Source organism: Corvus brachyrhynchos, unplaced genomic scaffold (assembly GCF_000691975.1).
Source record: "Corvus brachyrhynchos isolate BGI_N302 unplaced genomic scaffold, ASM69197v1 scaffold245, whole genome shotgun sequence".
Lineage (NCBI taxonomy): Eukaryota > Metazoa > Chordata > Aves > Passeriformes > Corvidae > Corvus > Corvus brachyrhynchos.
Genome location: NW_008238988.1, coordinates 4,856,937 through 4,881,936, shown reverse-complemented (window position 1 = coordinate 4,881,936; position 25,000 = coordinate 4,856,937). Strand labels below are relative to the sequence as shown.

Here is a 25,000-nt window from a genome sequence, read left to right as displayed (position 1 = left end):
AACCTTATTACTGCCACAATATGAACCTTCCCTTCTCTTCCTTCTGTCTGGAGCAAAGGCTTCAGATGGAAAATCTGAAACAGAATATTATAATTTAATCAAAATGCAGACACTCCTCTTGGCAAATGCTTCAGATGAAGATAAAGGACAAGCATAAGACAAGTTTGTCTTTGTGGAATGAGTCATGGGAAGATCAGCTGTCAAGGCCTACAACTCATTCTGTTCTTCTTACAGATGTTTTTACAATTAAGAAAAGTGACTTGAGTGTCAAGTGGGAAAAAGAGTATTCCCCCAGGATTCATCCATTAGCTCTGTCAGCAGTACCCCAAGCCTCCACATCAGAGCATGTTCCTTGCCTGTTGACAATACAATAAAGAATGACTATTTACCATATGGTAATTATAGTTCAAGATGTGTTGTCCACATGGATTCTGCTTTTGCTTCTCATGTATCCAAACAGGCAGTTGAGGTCTTTAGGATAGCAGTGCCTATGGAAACATCTTTATGGCTGGATTTGTATGTCTTGTGTCTTCAGATGAGCTACCATGACCACAAAACACTTGCTGAATGCCTCAGGGCTGTGAAAAGGTCGAAGAGAAAAATCCATACTTGAATCCTAGTGAGATATCCTTACGGGTAACTCGAGGTACTTTCTGTAAAGCCAATGAACGAGCAGATGAAAGACAGTATCTTGCCACCAGCTCTGTAATGAGGTATTAAGGAGGAGTGTTGAAAAGCCATGGAAAGTTGTTGAGATATTCAAAACCCAGGCGGGGATGGTAAATCTTTTTTTTTGTGGGTGAAAATATAGCAGGAATTTTTTAAAAAGTCTCCTGATTGTAAATTCTCTCTCCTCGGGATCTAAGTTATAGTAGAACCTACAGTGCTGAGATCTGGGAGCAAGCTAAGGAGCAATTGTGTCTAGCACATTTCTAAGAGTTGCTATACTAGCCAGGAACTGTTTCTTCTTTTCCCAGTGATTATAAAGCCCAGATATATTCCTCTGCACATCACAAGTGTTACAATGGATGTGAAATGTTCTTCTCAAGTCTGTTGCAGCTTGGATGCTTTGAGGATGACATGACACATATGAATGTATTAAAATTAACAATTAAAATTTTCTCCCAGAGTTTTTCTCCCCAGATGGCCTAAGTCCTCTTGGTGAAACAAGAAGAAATGCTCCTTGGAGGACTGACAGGTAACATCATCCCTAGAGATACATGGAAGCCAAAATCAATAATCTCAATACTGAAAAAGTTTGATCTCCTATTTTCCACTAGGCCACAGGAACAGGATCTAAACTGCATAATCCAGTTAATTAAGTGACGGTGTCTATTTTATATCTATGTGTATATAGTTTATTAAACTTGCTCCTGTCCTTGATGTTTCAGAATTCCACCAAAAATAGGTGATGTAGTTACTAATTGAATACTTAAGGTGAAAATCTGTTAATTTTTTGGACAGGAATTCAGGATGAGTCTTAATAAAATGTCTTCCTTGGGAAAAGAAAAGATGAAAGAGATCTACCATTAGTGGTTTTCCCTCTGTTCTTTTTTGCTATTGCTTAAAAGAACTCAGAATTACTGGACAATTGAAAAAGAGAACAGAAGGGTGATAAGTAAAAAAAGTCTCCTGAGCATAGTCAAAATTCGAGAAAAGCTTGGAAAAGAACAATTTCTTTGCAGGTAAGTAAATCCTCTTGAAACCTTTTATTGACCTTTTTAACAGGGGTATGAAAATATTGAGCATTTCTCAATTCTCCAAAGGCTCATTACTTTTTCAGCAGGTATTCTCGAACTATTTGAATCTGCCTTCTAGATGGAATCACCACACGACAACAGGCCTGGGTAGAAATTTTCATTTATTTATCTTCAAGATACACCATTCTAAACTTTCCAGCTAAGGAGGAGGTTTTATGCCCTTCAAGAGCAGGCTCGGTTTGCCCCAATGAAATTAGCAACTTCCTGGATAAACTGTGGAATGCCAACAGTGCAAATGGGGACACGAAGTGATATCACATCCTCCGTGAAAAGAACCAGCATTAAATGGATCATCACTTTTTTCAGGTCAGAAAACCAATACTGTTTTGGCTAACAAAGACTCTCCAAATCTTCTTAGCTCGTTCCTGTGCCAGCTTTCTGAATTAGGAGAAATTGGAGGGAATGTGGATAGCATTTCCAGTCTCCACGGGGAGAAGTTTCCAGCCTCTGTTTTTAAAAGAGGCCAGAATACATTCAGCTAAAAATTTAGTCCTGAAACAAAGGTAGAACTTTCTGTTACCTCTAACTGTAAATACAGGTGCATCTAGAAACCTTTATTTCAAGATTATTGACCACACTGTGTAGTTTCTCAGGGATTACATGCTTTGAAATTCATTATGGGGTGATCTTTTCTAGGTGATCTTCTGCCCTAGAAAGGTGGAAAACTTAAATTCAAATTAGAATTCAAATCAGCACAACTTCTTAAGGTCTAATTGAATTTAAGCTGTCTCCTCACCCCAGAGATTAGACCTTGCTCTCCTCAAATACAAAACTGTGTGTGAATCTGAATATCCAGTGGATGTTTGTCTGTAAAGCACATTTAAGTGAGAACAGGGGAATTGCCACACTGGGGCAGAGCAAGCATCAATATCTTTTTCCCAGGAATGATCCTAAGGAGGCATCCAGAAAAGAGCAAGAACAGGACAATCATTTCTGATATTTGTCTGAATACTGTTCATCTCCAGCTGTGCTCAGCCTGCTGGATTTCATGGTTCTTCTGTTTAGAAACTCTTCACAGCACAGATCTCTCTTACAACTGCTTGTACGGGCTCCCTTAAAACTATTTTTGCATCCATCTGCACATCCTCTGATGAGGAGTTCCAGGGCTGAACCACCCATCTCTGTCTGGTTTGCACAGGACTCCCATTAACTGAATTAGCTCACATTGCCCTCCAGGTCTTGTACTGATGTATGAACGGCAGATCCCAATGGATACTCTCTGCATCAGTCAGTCTTGAAAGCTTTTCCAGGCTATCAAATCCCAACCACCATCCCAGACATTTATCAGCCCTATTGTTCTCTGAAGGTTCCTGAGGGAGCGGCTGGAGCTGTGCCAGGGGAGGTTTAGCTTGGATTTCAGGACAAGGCTCTTCCCCCCGAAGGGTGCTGGGAACTGCCCAGGCTCCCCAGGGAATGGGCACGGCCCCGAGGCTGCCTGAGCTCCAGGAACGTTTGGGCAACGCTCTCAGGTATGCCCAGGGTGGGGTTGTTGGGGTGTCTGTGCAGGGCCAGGAGTTGGACTCAATGATCCTTGTGAGTCCCTTCCAACTCAGGATATTCCATGACTCTGAGATTTTAAGATGAGGGTCCAGAATTCTACACCATGCTGAACGAGTAGGCAATAAGTTGATTTATAGAACAGTATAGTGATCTTCTCTTTCCATCTCCACTCCCTTCCTCCTAATTCCTAATATATGATTTGGGGCTTTTTGACTGCTGTTAAGCATTGAACTGACATTTCCACAGAAATATAAAGAACCCTGTTGATCATCATTGCATCTTTTTCCTGAGCAGTAGTGGCCAGTTTAAAGTGGCAGTGGTCAACTTAAAGCTCCTCACTTTATAGTGAAGCCCAGATCCTGTCTCCCCGTGTGCATCCATTTACAGGTAGGTCTGTTGAATTTCACCCTCTATTTTGTTTATCAGTCACTCACTCCTGCCAAGCTCTTTCACATTCTTTCACTATCCATCAACAACTTTATTCCCCTGACTAAATCCTGCCTCATCACCAGATGTTCTCACTGTTTGCTCTCCTCCCCTGACCACTGATGAGTGCATTGAATAGAACAGGCTCCACTGGTGAACTTCCCTCACTGCAAGAACTGAGTTATTTCTCTGTATCCTGTTGTTTTAAGTTGGTTACTTATCCATGCAAGGAGCTTCTCTTCTATTGCATGGATGCTGAGTTTCATTAAAAGCCTTTTATGGGGAATTTTATGTACAGCCTTTTGGAATTCCCAAGGGGATTATATCTATCAGATCAGTCTGTTCACTTGTTCATTGATCCTTTCAAAGAACTCCAAGACATTTATAAGGTAGAGCTTCCCTTTACAGGTGCCATGTAGACTTCCCAAGTGAGTCATATCTATGCATGTGTCCATTACACTTTACTAATTTGTCCATACAAACACATGTATTACACTTCTGTAGTTCTCTGAATCCTGGCTAAAATCTTTTGAAAAACTGGTGTTACATTTGACCCTCCCGATGCTGGAAAAGACTGGGAAAACTGGAAGTTCTAAGGCTTACACAAGTAATCCATTGAGCAGCTGTTAAGGGAATATCTTGTCTTTACCGCCCACAGAAATGGTCAGAGCTCAGCCAAACTGCTCTGCTCAGTTCAGGCACCAGAGATCTTAATTGCCATGATTGCTTTTGCTCTCTGCATGGATCATGCAAAAGCTCTGCAAACATCCAAAACCTTAAACTCACTGCTCTACCCGGACACTGCCAGTTTACACTCCAAATTATTTAGGTTTTCTAAAAGCAGACAATGAGGGCTTTGTTCAAGAAAAATGCAAGTAAGCCAACAAATAAACAAGACAAAGATAGACCCTGGGGATAAACATTTCAGCTTGGGACATTTACAGTGTGGTTTCCGTTATCAAACCCAAGTGATCCTGGTGAACAGGGTAGGGAATCTTCTGCAGTCACCTCAGTGAGCACACAGAGGGCAGCCACCGGGCCCCCAACATCCTCCTGTTCTTCATTTCCTACCCCAGGTGCTCAAAACTATGTTCTTGAATGATATAGTTCCTTCTCAAAAATTAGGGTTTCTTTCCAGGGTTTTTCACACCTCCTGCTCTCCCATTCATTTCCCTCCTCATGACTCCAGTTCCAACATCCTCATGTTCCTTCCACATCTGCCAAATATTTTCCAGTAACCACATCTCCCTGCCTCACCTTGTCCATACCTTTACCCCTTTCACCCCAAACCTCAACTACCTCATCCATTTACTTTAGTTCTTCCCAATTAGTTCATCTCCTCAGGGTAGAGACTTCCTTCCCTTGGGCTCCCAACATTTTAATGGCTGACTCTCAACATTAATTCACTTTCTTTTATGTGCAATAGTGATGAAGGGTCAGACTATACGCACTATTTTACACATGGCACTTAATCAGAGAGAATCTAAGTTACTGAGGCTCACAATCTGTCACAGCAGAAAACTGAACCCATGTCTCCCAGGTCCACAGGAAATGCTGTTATGATGGACCAGCCCCCTCTCTCAGGTGGTGATCCCACTGCAGAAGTGGTGGTGGCATGTGACAGAAAGAAACCAATTGTTCTAAATACACACAGCTCACTCTGGTCCATGTTCAGACCTCTCTAGTGCTCACATCACAGTTCTGTTTAAGCAGGTAAGGCAGGAAAAATGGAGTGGTTGCAGCCCCATCCTGAGATAAACGCTCAGTACTCTGCAGCTCAGCTAAAGGAAGGCATCCAAAGAAAATCCCATTTGCCAGCAGAGCAGGGCAGTGATTTTGTGTAAAAGGAGCCTCAGCAGTGGGTAAGCCCAGCAGCTCTGGCAGCACCAGCCTGTTTGTGCTAACGATGACAGCTGCACAGAACTGGGAAAGTTTGTAACTTTTCATGTTTCCAAATAATCTAGTTGCCCTTTTTAGGAGTGCTGTCCAACTGGAATGGCCCAAGGCCTTGTCTCACCCCTCCCTGGAAATGGAAAAGCAGCTGGTATATCCCACACTGTACCAACGGCCTGTAAAAATTTATGTTATCCAGCTGGCCAGGAACAGGAAGAGTTTCTAGAGCTAAAGCCACATTCAGGCACTGGTGCATTTGCCAAGTGCCTACGGAATGAAGGGAAGATGGGTCTCAGCCTCAGGACTGCACTCCTGCTCACGGGTCCCATGCCTGCGGACCCCTTGTCGTGCAAGCATTCCCAGACAGATCAGGGAACAAAGTGTCAGACTTCCTTAGATTACTCACATGAACCAAACAAGTGGGATTTGGCCTGAATACAGGAATCAGTCAGTTATCCACTGCTAAAATATAGTGGATAATTGAAGATGAAAGGCAGCTGTAAACAAACAGCAGACCAGAATATTACACTATTCAATAGCACTAGAACTGAGCAGCACATGGAAAAGTACATTCCTGTCCATCTGAAATGGCAGGATAAACTTTGATAAACAGGACGTCATTATCAAATTATGGACCAGATAAAGTGTCCTCTGCCACACAGATGAGAGTGAATGTTGTCACCCACAAAGGAGGTTATGCCAGGAACTGGCCCCTCTTGCCAGTGGGAGAGCTGAAAGTCGGGGACGAAGGGAAAGGTTAAGAGCTTCTCCTGCTGCTGGGGAGAAGGAGAGGACAGCAAGACAGCTGCTGTTGCTGCTGGGAAAGGCCACCTCCTCCAAGCACCCCAACTTCTCCATCAAAGTATTAGTGGAAGAGATGGCTTTCCCAAGATCTGGTATGCACCCAGCAGGCAGCAGGGCCAGGAGTCTGCCAGCTCCAAAACAGCTTTGCCTAGAACTACAACCTGCTGAGGTCCAATCCAATATTCAGACCAGATGTATGAGTCTGCCAAGGAACACATCCTGCCCCTGGTGTTTCTTCTCACCAACAGAAACAGAGCCAGCACTAGATGCTGGGGAATCCCCATCTCTCCATTTGCCCACTCCCACACAGGATGTCTGAAATTCCTCCTGATATCCTATGATGACATCCCTGTGCTGTCCCATGGCACAGAGCATCTGCTAAAATCCACCATCCTGCTACATGTGCACGATCTCCCAGCTGGGCAGCTGCAAAGACCAGCCCTGTCAGGTCCTGCCCAGGCCTGGCTGCAGCCCAGCTGATCTGAACAGGCAAAAAGAAGTGTCAGTCTCATTTACTAGGAATGACACAGCCACAGGGTGAGATTGAGCTTTGGCTCAAAGCCTTCAATGTGATCATTCCTACACCACCCCCAAGGAATTGGGAGAATCAAGTACGACCCCTTCCCAGCTCATCACTTGTTGCAGAGTGGGGGGAACTATGGCAATCCTGTGGCCAGAACATCTTGCTTTTCCCTCATTCCAGCTCAACTCCACAAGCTGGCACACTGTGAGAGAAATGAAATAGCTAGTGTTTCTTCCTGACTTTCTTCACCATTTCCCCACTCATCTCTACACCATCACTCCTGCCCCTCATCTCTGGGGGAAGGGGGGAATGAGAGGCTCCCATGCTGGGTGGGAATCTTGCACGTCCTCATGCAGCTGTGCTATGGCTGGTCCAGTTGAGCACATACTGCAGAGATGATTCAGTCGCAGTAAACTCACCACAATCTGTGTCTTTTCCTTTTTTAAACATGATCATTCCGTTTCCAAGAACAGACCAATAGCTTTTCTAAGCCCTACAAATATTCACCTTTAAAAATATGCTCCTTCTTTCTGGAGAAATTACTTTTATGTCTATTTTTAAAGTACAAAGGAGTTGTGGTTCTCCATGCGGTTTTACAGTTTATGGTCCCACACATTTTGCAAACTGTAAAATACGGATGTTTCCCTAGTGGAAAAATTTCACTATAAAAAATTCATGGAGTTTCCTGTTTTCACATGGGGCTTCAGTATTTTCTCTTTAAAAAAATATCACCCCTATGGAAGAATCTGGTAGAGCTTAATGGCAAAGGAGCAGCATGCTACAGATGTGGGAAGTGTCCTACAAAATGCAATGGGAAATTATAACGTCTGTTAAGAAAGTCATCGAGTAATTCAGAAGTCCCTATTACAGTTTTCATTTACTGATTTGTACCTTTCTATAGGAGGTTATTTTTCATTACAAACTGACTGGGTTCAGCCTTGTTACATCTCATGTTCCACTGAGGTAGAACAGCACAGAACAGAGCTCTCAGCCCAGGAGTGCTTTGGGACACACACCACGGGGACAGAGGGATCTGCCAGGATCCCAGTGTGTGCAGCATGTGTAACAGTGACTCCACAGAGTGGGGTGACAGGAGGGACCAGGACAGCCCCTGGAAAAGGATCAGCAGGACACTAAGCATAAGGGAGGCATTGGACACAGCACAGGCTGCACAGGCTTATAGCAGAGGGACTGAAACATCGTAGAATCACAGATTCATAGGATGCTTTGGGTTGGAAGGGACATTAAAGCTCACCTCATTCCAGCCCCCTGCCATGGGCAGGGACACCTTCCACTACCCCAGGTTGCTCCAAGCCCTGTACAGCCTGGCCTGGAACACTTCCAGGGATGAGGCAGCCACAGCTTCTCTGGGCACCCTGTGCCAGGGTCTCACCACCCTCATAGGGAAGAATTTCTTCCCAACATCCCCTCTAACCTGGCCCTCTGTCAGTTTGAAGCCATTCCCCCTTGTCCTGTCACTGTCTTACCCCTTCTTTAGGAAATCTCCTCTTGTTAGGACTGGCTGGAGGAGCCTCTGAGGAAGAAAAATGTGCCACAGGAGAGTAATCAAGGAGGTCTTAAGGTCTCCTGGGATGTCTGGGTGTCTGATGTGACTTAGATACCACTCATTACTCAGGGCTTAAAGTGCTTAAAGGCAAACCCTCTCTCTCCTCCTCTTCTCTTTTCTATCCTTCACATCTCACTTGTGTACAAGAGTGACAACGTGACTTGTGGCAGCAGCAGGATGTCACTGCATGGCCACCTTGTAAAGGAGCATTTTGTGCAAGATGAGGACTGATCCAATAGCCCAGAGAAACTCCGCTACAGCCTGGGCTGAGAACTGGCTTCCTCCGGGAAAGCAGGATCATGGATTACAGCAATGACAGCAGCAAGAATGATATCTTGCCTGTGTGTTCAAAGCCCTGCCTGGATTTTTTAGTGGCTGTACAGATGGGCCTGTTGACAAATACTAGTGCTCAACACAGCCTTTGCTTCCCATGTATCAGTAAATCATCACAGCTGCAGCAAAGCTATGGGTCTCGCAATACTTTATGTACCATCATGATCTGAGCTCTCACAGCTGCCTTTTTCACTTTTGTGATTTCAGCAATGCAGGGATACCTGGGCAAACTTACAGCCTTGTTTTATCACATACTCACCACATAATATTGTCACATAATGCTTACCACGTAAGACTATTGGTATTTTCAGTGTAGCTCAGAGGGGAAGCCCACCAGCTGGGTAACAAATCTTTTCTAGAACTTTTTGCACCTGGAATAATGTCTTGAAACCTCTACAAAATCTTGTGAAAGGGATTCTTTTGTCACAGAAAGATCAGTTTTTTTGGCTTTTCATCTCTCATCCCAGATGAATTTGCCAAATCAGAAAATCCAGTTCTGTCAATGGAGATTGTGCGAATTCAGTTCAAGACTGTCAGTCTAGAATCTGTTGTTCAAATCTGCAGATAACATGAGGCTGCTTACAGTGCCTTAAGACACCTAGGAGTCACACTGGAACAGCCTTCACTACACAAAAGCCCTGGAAATTTAGGTAAGGGGACACAGACATCAAGAAATGTACTACGGTGACACAGCCAAGCAGTGTAGAGCCAACAATTGAAAAATTCTTCTTTATTTTTTAATTTTTAAAAGTATTCTCTGCATTCCCTTTGCAATTCTCTGCTTTTCTGCACTGTCCCAAGGGCTGACCACAGCTGAGGACAGGGATTTCTCTATACATTCTTCTGTATATACACAGGCTGTGCAGGACTGCCGTGTATGAACTGGTCATTGATTTCTCCACACCCAAGGCCTCTACAAGGTTTTCCCTTTGGGCTGGGAAACAGCACAGCTTCACATCCCAGAACTCAAACTCAATTCACTTCCTACTCCCCCTCTATATTCCTCCTTTTTTTTTTTTCTTTTTTTTTTTTAGCTGAATGGCCATAAACTTCACCAGCAGATTCCATACGGGTTATGTTACACCACCACCTGACTCCAAATCAATTACAGTCCGAAGGGATAGAGTTGCAGAGAGTCTGTGAAGCCCAGCCCTGGGGTTTCCATGAGGGACAGAGAAACTACAGTGCTAAGAACAGAGCCTGGAGATCCAGCTGAAAGAACTGAGTGATTTCACGATGAAAGCATGGACTGGGAGGCAGGAGAGCCTGGTCTGTGTGCCTTGCTGCTGCCTGCCTGCATGAGATCAAGCTCCTTATTTCATATCTCAGTATATGGCTCCTTGCACACCCAGAGTCCCCCATTTGTGAGGCTTCTCAGTGCTATCATAACCCAAATATTTCATTATAAAGATACAGAATGTTTTCTGGAGGACAAAGGCACTGTGAGGGTCTGAGATTCTGTTTCAACACAACACCAGAGATTCCCACTGCAATTCTAGGAAATATGAGCACACCGATCGGTAAGAGCTACCAGAATAACCCATATTCTTCTCTGACATCCATCATTAGAGGGAAATCACAGGAAGATGAGGATGGAAGGGACTTAATTCACTACGTTCTGCTTCCTGCTGTTACAAACAACCATGTCATACAATCCTTTTCATAAGTCAGACCTGACAAACAAACAGGTGTATTTTACAAGGCTGCAAGAAGTGCTTGTGAAGGGTACAGCCACAGAGATGAGATTAGGCAGGTTTCGGATGCCACAGATCTCATGAATGAGGCCCTCCACCATCTATACCAGTTGTGCACCACACCAGAAACAACATAGAGCAGAGAGGGCACCTGGCTTTGTGCTTAAACACAGAAAAGGCTGAGCACAAGGATTGCTCATCTCTCCTTCTTCATGTTTTCCCAAGAGAGACTGGAAAAGGGATAGAAAATATGGTATTTCTTACAACCCTGGGACACACGATGCTCAGCACAGCATTGTGCAGCACCATGTTGAAATAGCAAAGATAATTTGTTTTCCACCAGTCTCAGCAGAAGCTGTAACATTCCTAATGAAATGAAGTTCAGCTCCTTCCCATCCAGTTCTCTTCAGCTCCTTTAGCCTAAGGTTGAACTCACCAAATCCAGAAAAATTTCTGAGACTCACAGCTCTTTATCCTTCATTTATCTCACTGAATGGAGAAAAACAGCAATTACTGTGTGGCAAGAAAGAAACAAATACAGGGCCTGGTAAAATGTGCTGCATCCCTGCATGTCCCAGTGGGGCACAGCCTGAAGTCTTGGCTCAGTTTTTAACTCAGCACAGCTTGGAAGGATATTAAAGAAGGGAAAATGAAAGAAAAGTGAAGATTTCTGGATAAACCAGTGGAGATGCTGTTGCTAAGCACCTGTTCAGCAAGTTACATAAAGAAACATGACACATCACCCAAAAGCCCAAAGCCAAATTTCTCTCTGGCATAACTATACTAAATCAATCAAATTACACAAGGAATGACCTTAGTTCAACACACCTCTGCCTAGCAGCCACTCAGGGTTTGCCCTTCCCAGTTTTAGTACTGTTTCTCCAAAAGAATTGCGAGGGAGGCCAGGGAGTTCACCGGAAAGTCAGCCTTTGTAGATTTGGAGTTACGGGGAGGGGAAAGGAGGGGGGTTACAGTTCCTCTCTTGCCGAACCTGCCCTGAACTTCCCTGCTGCAGGAACTCCGAGCTCAGCACATTCGTTAGCGCCTTTCAGGGCATTCAAACCAAAGTAAGCACAGAAAGGGAAAAAATCTTCCCTCGCCAGCTTTTGATACAACCTGGAAAACAAACAGCTTGGAAGAGTTCCTTTTTCCTCAGCAGTGAAAATCGTGGTAAAGCACCATCTTGATAGTTCCCAAAGAGATTCATTTACAAAGATCAGTATAGGGGAGGCTTGTTTAGTCTCCCGAGATGTATCTCATCCTCTGACAATTCACTGAGACCTTTGCTGTATCTCGCTATATGTGTACAATTATCTGCTCTGATACCTGAGCTCCTATGCAACAGTCTTACTCCAAGTAATCCAAACTATCCCCAAGGCATGGCACACACAGAATGGCCAGGGGAGAGAGGGGAGGAGGGGTAGCGGACTTCCCTCGTTTGCCGCTGGAAATCGGCATTTTAGGGCCTTGTAGTCATTTCCTTGCTAGTGTGAGGAAACTTTTTGTACATTTATATAAAATAGGAGGCCAGAAGTGCACACCCCCATCTTACTTCCTAATATATTATGTTCTCCCCTGCCGAGTCCTGGGACTTAGTCTGGATTTGGTAACTGAAGTAATATAAATGTTAGCTAAGAAGTATTCCAGCAATATGGTTCCAATTTAAGCTTCTTTTGAAGTCTAAAGAACTAATATGTCTCAGAGATTCTTCACTGGATGTTTAGCTCTAATGTAATTTGTGCAGGAGTGCACACTGCTCTCTAGAAGCCCTTCTGCAATGCTCCAGAAAACAGGTTCCTTCCCAAGCAGGATGGAATCATAGAATCCCAGAATGGTTTGGCTTGGAGGAGACCTTAGAGATGATTGAGTTCCAACCACTCTGCCACAGGCAGGGCAACTTCCACTAGACCAGGTTGCTCAGAGCCCTGAGTCCTTGAGGTTGCAGAGCAACCATGAACCCCAGCCCTGACTGATACTCGCTGGCCTCTTGTGAATTTTGAGGCTTTGCTCAGGGAATGGTGTCCTATTTGCCAGGCCTTGTGGATAAATGAAGGTTGCATCTTGCCACTGGTTTCACTCCCCTTTTCCTCTTGTTTTTCAGAGGCCAAACAAGCCACCTCTGAAGGAAGCCATGCTCTGCAAGCTGTTTGCACTTTACTTCAATAACATGCTTCTTGCAACGCTGCCTTTATTTGTGTAGACATGCATTCTCAAGGTTTGCCTGCCCCCTTTTCCTCCCTCACACCCCTACGGAGCCCCTGCCTGAATCCAAGTAATGAGCTAACCCATGGAACTCATTGCCCTTTATCTTGCTGGGGAACGTGCACCTTTTGAACTGCCATCTGCAGATTGTGTTGATGCACTGACTTGTTAACTGTGCCATACTGTGAAGGAAATGGCATGATTTAGATCAAGTGCTCTGGACGGCTGTTCATAAGAAACACTTGAGCCAAGCTGTTACTGCTCAGGATGTGCCCTGGGGAGAGGGGTTTCGTTTCGGGTCATGCTCTTGCCTTGTATGAGGGCAGGCGCAAAGTACTGAAATCACAGTCCTTCCCTGAAGCTGAGGGGAGGGGGGAGGAGAAACATTATGAAACCATAGAAGCGAAGCTGCCAAATTAACTTCTCACCCTTTCAATCACACTCCAGAGGATAAAAGCCTAACATTTCTGCCTCAGAAACAGGCTCAGTTTACACCAAACAAGTTATTTCTCTAATTTATCAGACTTGCCAGCTATCATTCTAATTATTGGAAACCTCAGACTTTTTATGAAGTCAGATGTACAGCGTTATTTGCATGGTTGTAACATATCACCAGATAAATAGGTCTTGGGGAAAGAAAGGCTTTTTAGAAAGGGATCTGCAGGTTTCCTTACACATTTAGGGATTTAAGAACACTATCACTGGGAAAAAAAAGTGGTTCTGGATTTAATTTTCTTTAAAAAAAAATGCTACTTCCAACATAATGTAACATAGCTCAACGTGAGAGGAGGAGACTATGATGGAAAGCTCATCAAAAGACTCCCGTTGACTTCCACTGGCTTTGGATCAGCCCTTAATTCTTTATCTTCCTTTGCCTAGTAGCACAATCATGGAAACAAGCTAACACCCAGCAGCCAGGCCAGGCGGAGGAGGAGGAGGCAGCAAGAGCCATTGGGACCGGCTGCCCCCCCAGCCATTCCCAACACAAACACTGATTTGTCCGTTCTATGTAAATGGATGATTAGAGTCATTCTCTAAGACAAATTTACTTTTCTGCACACTCTAAATCTGTTTAGTCACTTTAAAGGTGTCAATTATTGGAGCATGCTAAGACTATGAATTTCTTAGTAATAGCTTTAATAACATTTTGAAATGGAAAGCAGATACCTTGAAGTTGGCTTACTTTGAAAAGACATATGAGTAGATCTGGTTTTAATTTATGTCCTATTCTACATCTGGAATCCCTTATAATTAAAACTAAAAGCTGGACTACTACTTCCACCTGTCAAATGATGAAAAGATGAATGCACTAATAGCTTACTAAATAGCCCAACATGATCGAGTTTACTTTCCCGTTCTATACAGTAAAAAAGGATTTTGGACAGGAGGCTAAAGGTCTTTGGTCATTACTAATAACATACTTTCAGTATTAACCTACATACCCCACTACCAGCACCACCACCGGCACCTTTTAGCACCAAGATCTCTAAACTGCACTTTGCATTTTGATCACTTGTGTGTATTCAGCTCTGCTGCTGCAGCCTCTCAAGCTCTCCCAGTCCACAGGTGGATTTTCTTCCCTGTAACTATTTTCAGCCACTCCATATTTTTCTTATTCTCATCTCATTCTCTCATTAACTACTTTAATCCATCAAGTTTTCCATCTGTATTTCTGAAGCACTCTTATCCCAAATGACAGCTTTCTCACTGATGGGAGCAGTTCAGGGCATGTGGCAACTTGGACTCCATTTTTGCAATCTTCTGCTCCCATTCCTTTATGATCCCATTGCCTCCTGTTCCTGTTGATCCACTTGCCTCATCTTACTACACTGTCTGATTCATGACAATTTCCCTGGATGGATTTGCACAGAACCAAACAAATCTGGACCCTCAAAAGGTCAGTAGGGCCTTGAGGTACAGACATTACAAATAAAGTGACAGCTGTTGGATTAATGGTTAAAACACAATAAAAATACTCTCCTACAGAAATACTGACCACTTTTTCCCTAATGTGTTGATACATCACCCATAGGTCTTTATAGGTGCACAGTCAGATTATTAATCTTTTAGGGGAATCCAGGAGATTCCAGCTCTTCAGTGAGAGCACACAACCTCTGGAGCCCCTCTGCTCTGGAGCCAGGCTGGGAGTGTTCACCTGGAGAAGGCACCAGGGAGACCTCAGAGCACCTTCCAGGGCATAGAAGAGCTCCAAGAGAGCTGGAGAGAGACTTTGGACAAGGAATGGAGCGACAGAACAAGAAGGAATGTCTTCCCAGTGCCAGAGGGCAGGGTTAGATGTGATATTGGGAAGGAATTTTTCCCTGTGAGGGTGGGAAGGCCCGGGCACAGGGTGCCCAGAGAAGCTGTGGCTGCCCCTGGATTCCTGGAAGTGTCCAAGGCCAGGCTGGACGGGGCTTGGAGCAACCTGGGGTAGTGGAAGGTGTCCCTGCCCATGGCAGGGGGTAGAACAAGACGGGCTTTAATGTCCCTTCCAAACCAAACCATTCTGGGATTCCATGCTATAGCACTGCAAAGGGATTCACCCCTCTGGTGTTTTTTGGATGTGGGGTTTCCTTTTTCAACATCTTTGAAAATAATTGGGCAAACATGTGCTGGAAAGAATGGCTCTGAAAGGCCAGAAGAATCCCAGAATAGTTAGGGCTGGAAGGGGTTTAAAGATCATCTAGTTCCAACCTTCCACTAGACCAGGTTGCTCCAACCTGCCCTAGAACACTTTCAGGGACAGGGCAGCCACAGATTCTCTGTGTAACCTGTGCCAGGGCCTTGCCACCCTCATTATGAAGAATTCCTTCCCAATATCCCATCTATCCCTGCCCTCTGGCAGTGGAAAGCCATTCCCTCTTGTCCTGTCCCTCCATCCCTTGTCCAAAGTCCCTCTCCAGCTCTCCTGTGCATATACATTCTTTTAAAAATAAAAGAATAGCAAAGGAGTTCATTTCAAAAGGAAAATAGTTTTGTCTTTAGTTCTGTCCTTGCAGAATCCTTGCAGCAGCCAGCCAGCTGTGTGGGCTGTCTCTGAAGATTAATTGTCCCATTGCCTCCTCTTGTTTCCTCTGTTCATAGAAATATGAAAATATCCGATCTGGAAAACAGGATTTTACTCTGCTTGCTAAACAGCTTGGAATATTCTAAAATGTAAGGATGTCTGGCCTAGATAAAGCAGTCTAATTAACACTGTCGTTGGTATCCTCACAGCTATTGCTATTTCCAGTGAACAAACCCCCCTCCAGTGGTTCTTACAGTTCTGAATATAGCTGAATAAATTATTTTCATATTACTGCATTCCTCAAAGGAAAATAAAAGTCTTGTCTCCTGAGTTGCTAGAGAGCTGCCCAAAAGCCTCCTTGGCATAAAAATGCCAAGAGACATGAATATTCCAGCAAAATGCTTGAGCTCAGGCAGGGAGTTATGGAAAAAGCTGTCCCAAATATTACAAATGCGCAGCACTCGGCCTCTTACGTCAATGCAAAGAGTAATGTTTCGGCTGCCCCAGCAAGTAGGAAATGATGCAGGTATTAAACATTATTACGAGAACAGAGACACATTAGTTTCTGCTTATGCAGTAGGACTGTGAATGGAGCTTTTTGTTGGGGAGGATTTTCATGAGGAAAGTTAATACACTTTGTCCAGACCATGAGATGGTACAAATCAGTGTAGTTCCATCTAAATCAGTGGATCAGTGTTGATTTACAGCAGCTGAGGATCAACCCCCTGTTTTTTTGGCCTGCTGAGGATTGTATAACATATACTGCCCAGAAACACTGATGACAAATTTGAAACTGTGTAGGGATACACTGAACCAAGAAGCTGATTCAAACCCAAACTGGCTACTCTCCTTTTAAATCACTGAGAGCTGCTGTCTTAAACATTACTGTCAAAGGAGCATTTTTAAACATGGATCAAAATCTGGTGGCTGCACCCTCCGGTCGGTGCCACGCATGCTGCATTCCATCCAAACTCCAACCCACTAGTGCCGATTCATAAATGATGTGTTGGTTTAATCTATTTTTCACAGGGGGTGTTTCAGAGCAGGAAAATTAGAAACAGGTAGAAGGGACTATTATTACTGTCTCATAGTGTGCTCTTGTACATGAGGATTGGATTAAGATAACATCTGGTTTATATTTCTTGAACTATTTCCCTTTTATCACAAGAAAATCAGCAACCCATCTCACAACTGCTCCTAATTTAGATCTAAATATCACTGATGAAACATTGTACAACATGCTGTTATCTATTAAAATGATTTCCCTGAAGGAACAGTGGATACTTTTATATTTTCCAGTGAAGCCAACCATATTCCCCCTTAGCACTAACTAGTTACCTTATAATCATATACTCAAATAGTAAAAACAAAATCACTTTGGAAAAAGCAAATGAATGCCCACCAAACCTTCAGCTGATGTAAGTTAAAGCACATTCACTGATTTCAGGTCTGTTTACACCACTCTCCTTGTGATAATGGTTTTGGTCTGAAAACCTGCAAGGTGCTGAGGATGTTCTGCACTCATTGCTTTTAAAAGGAACCGGTTAAATCATACAAGCATAGAAGCATGGAATGGTTTAGGCTGGACAGGACTTTGAAGATCATCCAGTTCCAACCCTCCCTGCCATGGGTAGGGGTGCCACTCACTAGATCAGGTTGCTCCATCCAACCTGGCCTTGAACGCTTCCAGGGACGGGGCATCCACAACCAAAGCTAAGTTCAGGCTCAAATACATAATTCAGCAAAGTTTTTAAGGATGTGCTTTTACACACACACAGCAGAGAACAATGAACAGTCTGAGGTTTTCCTTGGGAAGCAGAAAGGCAGAGCACAGCACCCTGTCATCCCTCCCATTTGGTTCAAACAGAGAAATTGTCCGTGGAATGCAGTAATCTTTTTTTCAGCACTTTGCAGAGTTCAAGTCCCCAGAAAGCTGCCTATTGAGTTCAGCAAATAAAAACTTCTGTTTTCTTCACGAGTCTATAATTCATTTTCATGGACAGTAAATCAGAAAAGGGGAGGAAAAAAGCATTTTACAATCTCAAGCTATTTTGCATACCTTAAGTGCACATCAGTTTTTCCCATTTCCATTGTATCGTTACCACTTAAAACAGGGGAATTAGATAAGCATACTTTCCCTGTATTAACTGCTTTAATTTAAAAGTAATTTCTACCATCTGGAATTACTATTTACTGTTGTTTGGAAGAGGGGGGAAAAAAGAATCTGAAACTGTAGGAAAGATCATCACAATTTCTTTCAAATAACCAATCTGAAGGAGAGAGACGCATACAAGGAATGTAATTGATTATCCACTGGTCAAGTTGGATATTTTGGAGGGAATTCTGAGAATAAAAAGTCTCTACAAGTTATCAGCGGTCAGACTGGAGCCATTCAATTTCCACCTGCTTGTGTTTGTTGTCTGGCAACCAGTCAAGGGTGCTATTAGCAGAATTAAGCTCCAGAAGAAAAGATTACCCTGTAGGAGGTAAGATAAAGACTGGAAAGTGTGGCTTGTTATCAGTATCACAATAAGGACCAGGTCAGAAAGGATTCAGTGTGGGTTTCCTTTCAAACAGGTAATCTCTGCTGAAATAATAGAGTAATTGTTGCTTTGAAACCTTTCTGTGCTGCAGCACACTGCAGCTCATTTGATACAGATTCTGGATTTAATGGAGAACTCCAACAAACCTGAAACACACACACAGGGAAAGCAAGAAAAGAACAGGGCACCAGTGAAAAATGTCTTTATCCTGTAATTCCAGGTCAATATAGTGAAACATAAAATATTATTCAGGGCAGTTTTATACCTTGATTTATGTCTCCCCTCCTTCTCAGGCTGCTTTCTATCTGTCTATAAAGTTTTGGTCTATAAACATGCAGTAACGTAATACAAAATATTGCAAGAGTAATAACATATGCAATTACAGTTCATCTCACAAATCCTGAACACAAGCAATGAATCAAAGCTTTCCAGGGCTATTCCTTGAAATACAACTTTTTCTAGGTTCTATTCAAAGGCCTGAAAGCAGTCACTGGGACAAGTTGCAAGAGCAAGATGCACATTGCAGATGAAGGACAGCATTTTATGTTTTTCTGGCAAATTGCCTAAATGTTTGTCTTGAAAAGTAATTGTTGAGTGGGCTTCTCCTTTTCTTTTCTTCCTAGATAGTGCACCTTTCTCTCAGCCGTCTCCTCTGGAAATGTGCATTAACTGTTTGGAGATGAAGCTGCAGTTTGGTTTCTTACTGTCTGCAGAAAGTGTTAACCAGCAAAATGGCTGAACTTCAAAGTCTCAAAATGCAAAAATGAGCTGGTAAACAATGCCAAAGGATAAGAAAATATAGGAAAGAATTCTCTCATCTATCTATCTGTCTATCTATCTATCTATCTATCTATCTATCTCTCTATCTATCTATCCCTTACCTTATAGCAATTTTGGGTTTCCAAGTCTTGGAAAAGAAGCTCCCTTTTGGTGTAGATGTCATGTCTTACACACAGTCCTTTCCAAGCCACGGCACAAGGAGAGAAGCCTGGTAGAAGTTGGTCAAGGCTGCATCTTTTGCTGTAGCCATTCTGGGTCCTGGATGTGGAGCAGAAAGCAGCAGATTACACAGGGTTGTTCAATACAGAGACAGTTCCCTGATCCTCACCTCAGTTCCCTGATCCTTCAGTTATCACAAGGTTACCTGGATTCAGATATGAGATAATTTACCCTTAAGAGTTTGAAGAGCTGCCCAAGGAGCTCTGAGCTCGTACAGTTTTTATTTAAGAATTCTTGCAAAAGCAAGAAATGTGAAGAAATTAATTTATGTACCAATGTTTCTATAAAACCTGGGCACTGTGGGTAACTACAGAAGGATGAACACAGCATCAATTCCAGGTAAGACTATTATAAGTTTGTGAGAAGATGCACTCAGTTCTAAAGCCAAAGGCTCATAACCCAGGTAATATCAATCCTCTTAATGAAATGGAATACAAGTCTTAAATTCTAAAAATTATTTCATGATTTTGTAAGCAGAGAAGCTGTGGCTGCCCCATCCCTATAAATGTTTCAGGCTGGGTTGGACAGGTCCTGGAGCAACCTGGTCTAGTGAAAGATGTCCCTGCCCATGGCAGGGGGTTGGAATGAGATGAGCTTTAAGGTACCTTCCAACCCAAACCATTCTGGAATCCTGTTTTTAAATTTGTTTGGTTTAAAGTAGTGGAGCTCACAAAATAAAACAAAAAAAATCTGCAAGGCCCACTTCACAAAATGTCAATTTTCAAATTGTACTTTATAAAACCTGATTAGAACCCAATTTATGGCATGGACATAGTCAAGAAAACACTCCATATAGAAAATCAAATCCAAAGGTGCAAAGAAAAGAGTCTGGGAACTCCCAGAGGTGCACAGCACAAGGATTTCACTGTGCACAGTGACTTTAAATCACATTCCACAGTTCAGAGGAAGAGGCAGTATTGCTGCTGATAAAGATTAGAGATGACACAAGGTTGGGTGAAGGAAAGAATAACAGTAAGCATATGTAAATCCATGAATTTGAGCTGATTGTTTGGTGGGTGAAGCTCTTTTGCCTATTTACAGATCTTGTAATACAGCCACATGCAAGGCCATGGCTTGGCAAGGGCAGTGCAGGGCTGGTTGGCACTGGGAGATGCTTGGTTCCTGCTTGGGATGTATCAGCTACAATTTTGCCTTCTGGGCACTTGCCTTCAAGTCACTCCAGTCACTCCAAACCTTTCCCAATGGAAATGTTTGCACTGGCCTAACACTGCCCGTGCTGCCTACAGAAAGCCCTAATAGTTATCCAGGGAGGGAAAGGAACAAGCCTTGAAGGAAACTCAGTGTCCCAGCCCTTTAAAGTTGGTTACCAAAACAATTCCTTGCTGTATCTTGTATTTTCCTAACCTACTCCTAATGCTCTTCTGCTTCTGTGATACCTTAAAGGCAAAGAAATCACCACACAGACATAAAAGAAAAAGCTAAAAAAATTAAAAGATGAAAAGCTCCTCATTCATAATAAAACTTAGACTTGGATTCCAAAATGAGCTGCACAGAAGCAGCCTCCAGGGTCTCCTGACTCCACTGGAGTCACTGGGGAGCACATGGCCTTGCCTACAGAAGGATCATGGCAGATTTGAGCATATGAGCTGAGGGGGCTGATCCTGCTAACACTTCATACCAGGCAGAGAGCCAGATGCACAGAGATAATCAAACCAAATCCTAATTAAGTGTCTGAATTCCCAGGGAAATCCATGCATAGTGAGATGCCTAAATATGATTGTGGATATCAATCCAGCTGCTAATCACTGTAAATACACCACTGATTTCCAGAGCAGATGATGGCAATTGCCATTTCATTCTAATTCATCTGTTTTTCTTGAATGTGAGAGAAGCAAACTCTGAGGATGACTGCACTATTATTAGTTGCATTTTCCTAAAGGAAAATAATAACTTTTATACCTAAATATGAACCTGAGCTTGGGCAACACAGGGAGAAAATTAGCACATCACTAGAAAATTTTAGAGAATATATTCCATAAAGCTTTGTAAAAGAGCTGTAAGATCTTAAGGAGATTTATATCATTTGAAACATAATGACTTCTATGATTTTTGCCACATTACCCCTGCAGTTAGATGAGAAAAATATTTGATGAATAAACCAAAATAACAACATTCTGATCTCACCCAAAAGGTATGCTCAGCTTGTCACAGGAAATAAGAATCCTGCACCTATTAGATCATATCTTTGCTACCCACTCAGAGCAAATGATTGATATAACAGACATGTTGAATCAAGATGTTGAATCAAGATGTTAGATCGTTCTTTTCCTTCTCTACACACTTACTTGCAGCCAACAGATTTTTTTTCCTCCGGAATATCTGTGATTCCTTAGATTCTTTGAGGCTATTCTCTTAATAATTGGAGGAGCTGGCTGAGCAAAAACCTGCAGCATAGTGCTGGGTCAGAGGGATCCTGTCTGTGCTGCTGCAGTCAAACCAGCCCAGCCTGAGGAAGTACAAACACTGGAGTGGGCAGAAGAGCCATAAGCAGGGCCAGGACGGAAAACAGGCATGTCCCTGTTATTTCTTTAACAGATTAGGGCCTGATCCAGGTCCCACTGAAGGCAGTGACACAATTCCTACCGGGCTCAACAGAAGTGATCCTGAAGAGAATGTTTTCTTTCCAACTATCTGAGTAATAGGCTGGGTTCTATAGGTGTCCAGGGCAAAGAAAGTAACCCTTCCCCACCTGCACAGCTCTTCAGGGATGCAGACCACCTTCAAAAGAGCAGCACCTTCACCAGGTGGAATCTTGTTGGTGGGATCCATTGGTTTCTCCTGTTCCCTGTCACCTTCCTCCTCTCTGCATACCAAGATTACAGCTGGGATTTTCAGCTGTGAAACACATCTTTAAAGAAAGCAGCTGTTCTGTTTTCTATTTGTATGAGCTTTTGCTCTTCATGCCTGGAGATAAGTAAGAATAATGCAGAATAATGACTAGAAAGTTACTTATCTCTGCAATTTGGGGTATAACTCAGAGCATGTGGGTGTTTCAAGCTCATATTGGTAACACAGCTGTTAACTGTACATTTTGCACTAAGAAACTTTTCAAAAGTCAGAGGTAAAACTTTATTATTTTATTAAACTACTTGGGACACAGTAATGGAGTTTGATGTCTTCCAAAATACAGAATTTTTTCCTGTTGCTTGTGTTCCTTTGTATCTTAAGGGAAGAAATGAGATTTTATTGAGTAGAAGTGTAATGGGAATGACACATTTGAGGAAAGAAGTACCCACATCATTAGCACCAGGAAATGTGGTACATTAAGAATGTAGGAAGACATTTCTTAATAGTGTAAAAGAGAGGGTTTATTAGTTTGGATTATCCCAAGGGGTGTTTGTTTCTCACAAGGCTGCAGCAAATTCTTTTCCTCTTTCAACTCCCACAGCAGTATACCTTTGGGAAACACCTACTTCTCCTCCAGTAACTTTCTCCTGCCTCTAACACATTCTTACCCTCTGTCTAAGGAGCTTGCTCTTCCTCTAAAGGACAGAACACTGTAGCTATTTTTTCAGAACAAATCCTATATTTGGTAGGACATGGATGAAAATGAAAGAAATAATAGAAGACAAGAAACAAAGTTGTTTCCTATGAAAATATACTGCCTGCATATTCAGATTTTATTATCAATAACATTTATTCCTGACAGATTCCTGACATCAGTCCACATACTGCCCTCCTATTGCACCTTACTTCACCAGGTGTTACACAAACAGCACTCACCTGATTTTATGCATGAATTTATGATTTAAGATGGATTTCTGTGGATGAAGAGATGGATGGATATGTGAATTGTGGGCAGAACTGTGCGAATTCATTGTAACTTTGAAAAACTGGATGTTGGCAATAATTTTTTTAAGTTAGAAAAACAACATTTGATTCACAGATGATACATAGAGTCAAGCTCTAACTAAAAATACTTTGCTCTGAGGATGCTACTTGTTTTCTTCCACTGTCAGTGGGAAAACCACAGATCTACAGACTCTGGGCAGGTTTTATAACCAAACTATTCTGAGAAAACAAATCTTAAAAACAATATATGCAATACAGCTGCTTAGCAGTTCCCCAGGGCTTACTGGTGCTCACTGCCAGCTCTCAGCTCTTTTTGCTTTGAGCAGGGAGGGCCAAATTCTTTAAATTATCTTATACTGTATGTAGGTCTCTCTGCCCTCCATGCTGTCACCCTGGATGGCTCTGACAAGTCCCCTGCTGCCACATTCTTGTTCTCAGGAAGATCTGTTAACATTTTTGGCTTCTTTTGATCTCTGGACCCTTCTCCTGACACTTTTCACAGCCTCCTGAAAACGGGATTCTTGCAGTCAATAATTTGCTTATTGTCTCTAGTGTAAACTTAGATGTTTTTCATCCTGGAAACTATTTCCTCATGTGTTTTTTCCTCATGTTTCCTCATCATTCTACCACCTGAAATGAACACTGGCACCTGTTCACTGCTCAGGAACTATCAGTGTTCTGGGATTTATACCTGGTAACTCCTTTTCTTTATACTGTTTGATGAGTTTAAGTTTATGGAGGTGCTACAGCTGACAGTGGATTTTACATGTGAAGCCACACTTCAGGATGTGATAGAGGACAGGGAGTCCCACTGGGCCTGGAAATGTCCCTTCCTTCAGACCCTGGTGCAGGACAGAAGCCTAAACAAACCATTAAGCACAGTAAGAAAATACTTCTCAGCCTAATATATTCCTCCCAGCACCACCATCCCTCCAATGGGTTAAAATAGCACAGTTTTCTGTACCACAAAAGACTGTAATTTGTAAGGAATTCTAAGCACTTGGAAAGCACAAGGGGACACTGAGAGTGGGGAGGTCCTACCCCATAGACACTCCATCCCTTTCAAACCATGGGAATACAGCTGCCTCCCTCCACATGAAATGCAGCCTTAAGAGATGAATTTTGTTCTCAGCCTGAATAAAAATAAAAAAAAAAGATGTTGCCAAAAGTGCACAGCTCTCCCTTAGCCCAGAATCCTTCTTTTAAAACAACGAAGCCTTGTATAGATTGCACACAGAGGAGGAACATGGAAGGTAAGTTTAGCCTTGCTCCACAAGGAAATCTGATTATGTGTCAGTGTTCAGCCTTTTGGGACAGGGAATGTCTCAGCTCTGGGGACATTACACCCCAAGTGGCACCTACTGTCACCTCCACCCCTGTGTGGCATTGAAGGAAGACTAAAGAAATAAGTTGGGCTGAATCTCCAGTTTAAGAACACAAGGAGCTCTGGACATTCAGGCGTTGTCCTCACCAACTCCATGCAGGAGAACCAGCCCACCCATTCCTCTGGTTTCTGATGGTTTCCACTCATTTAATGATTAGAAAAGCAAAAATACCAAAAGAATTGATGATGTCTGCTATTACTCATTGGACCTCTCCCTCAGAAGGAAAGAAAAATGGTCTGGTTACCTCAGACAGAGGTGAAATCAGTGCATCACAGGATCTTTGAGATGTCACGAGCTGTGCAGGTCAGGTGGGACCAGTTCAGTGTCTCAGGCAGCACCATCGGAAGAGGAGATGACCCAAAATGGGGTTAATGGCAGTAGCTGGCAGAGATGATATCTTACACATGACAAATAGAATTCAGGTACTTAACACTCTGGGTCATTAAAACCAGAAGGTGAATTGCAGGGGGAAAAGAATATTTTTTAGTGTTTCAGCCAAATTCCAACACATGCAGGCTATGCTGTCCTGGGAGCAGGGAGGAGGTGGGACC

At 43.0% G+C, this 25,000-nt stretch overlaps 1 long non-coding RNA gene across 3 annotated transcripts in view; it reads right to left on the bottom strand.

Annotated features, from left to right (window-relative positions):
* LOC108447823 overlaps positions 1-25,000 on the bottom strand; it is a 115,857-nt gene that overhangs the window by 76,170 nt on the left and 14,687 nt on the right. For all 3 annotated transcript variants that reach the window (XR_001863517.1, XR_001863519.1, XR_001863518.1), the window contains one exon: positions 19,134-19,290. This is a non-coding gene — a long non-coding RNA (uncharacterized LOC108447823). The remainder of the gene's footprint in view (positions 1-19,133; positions 19,291-25,000) is intronic.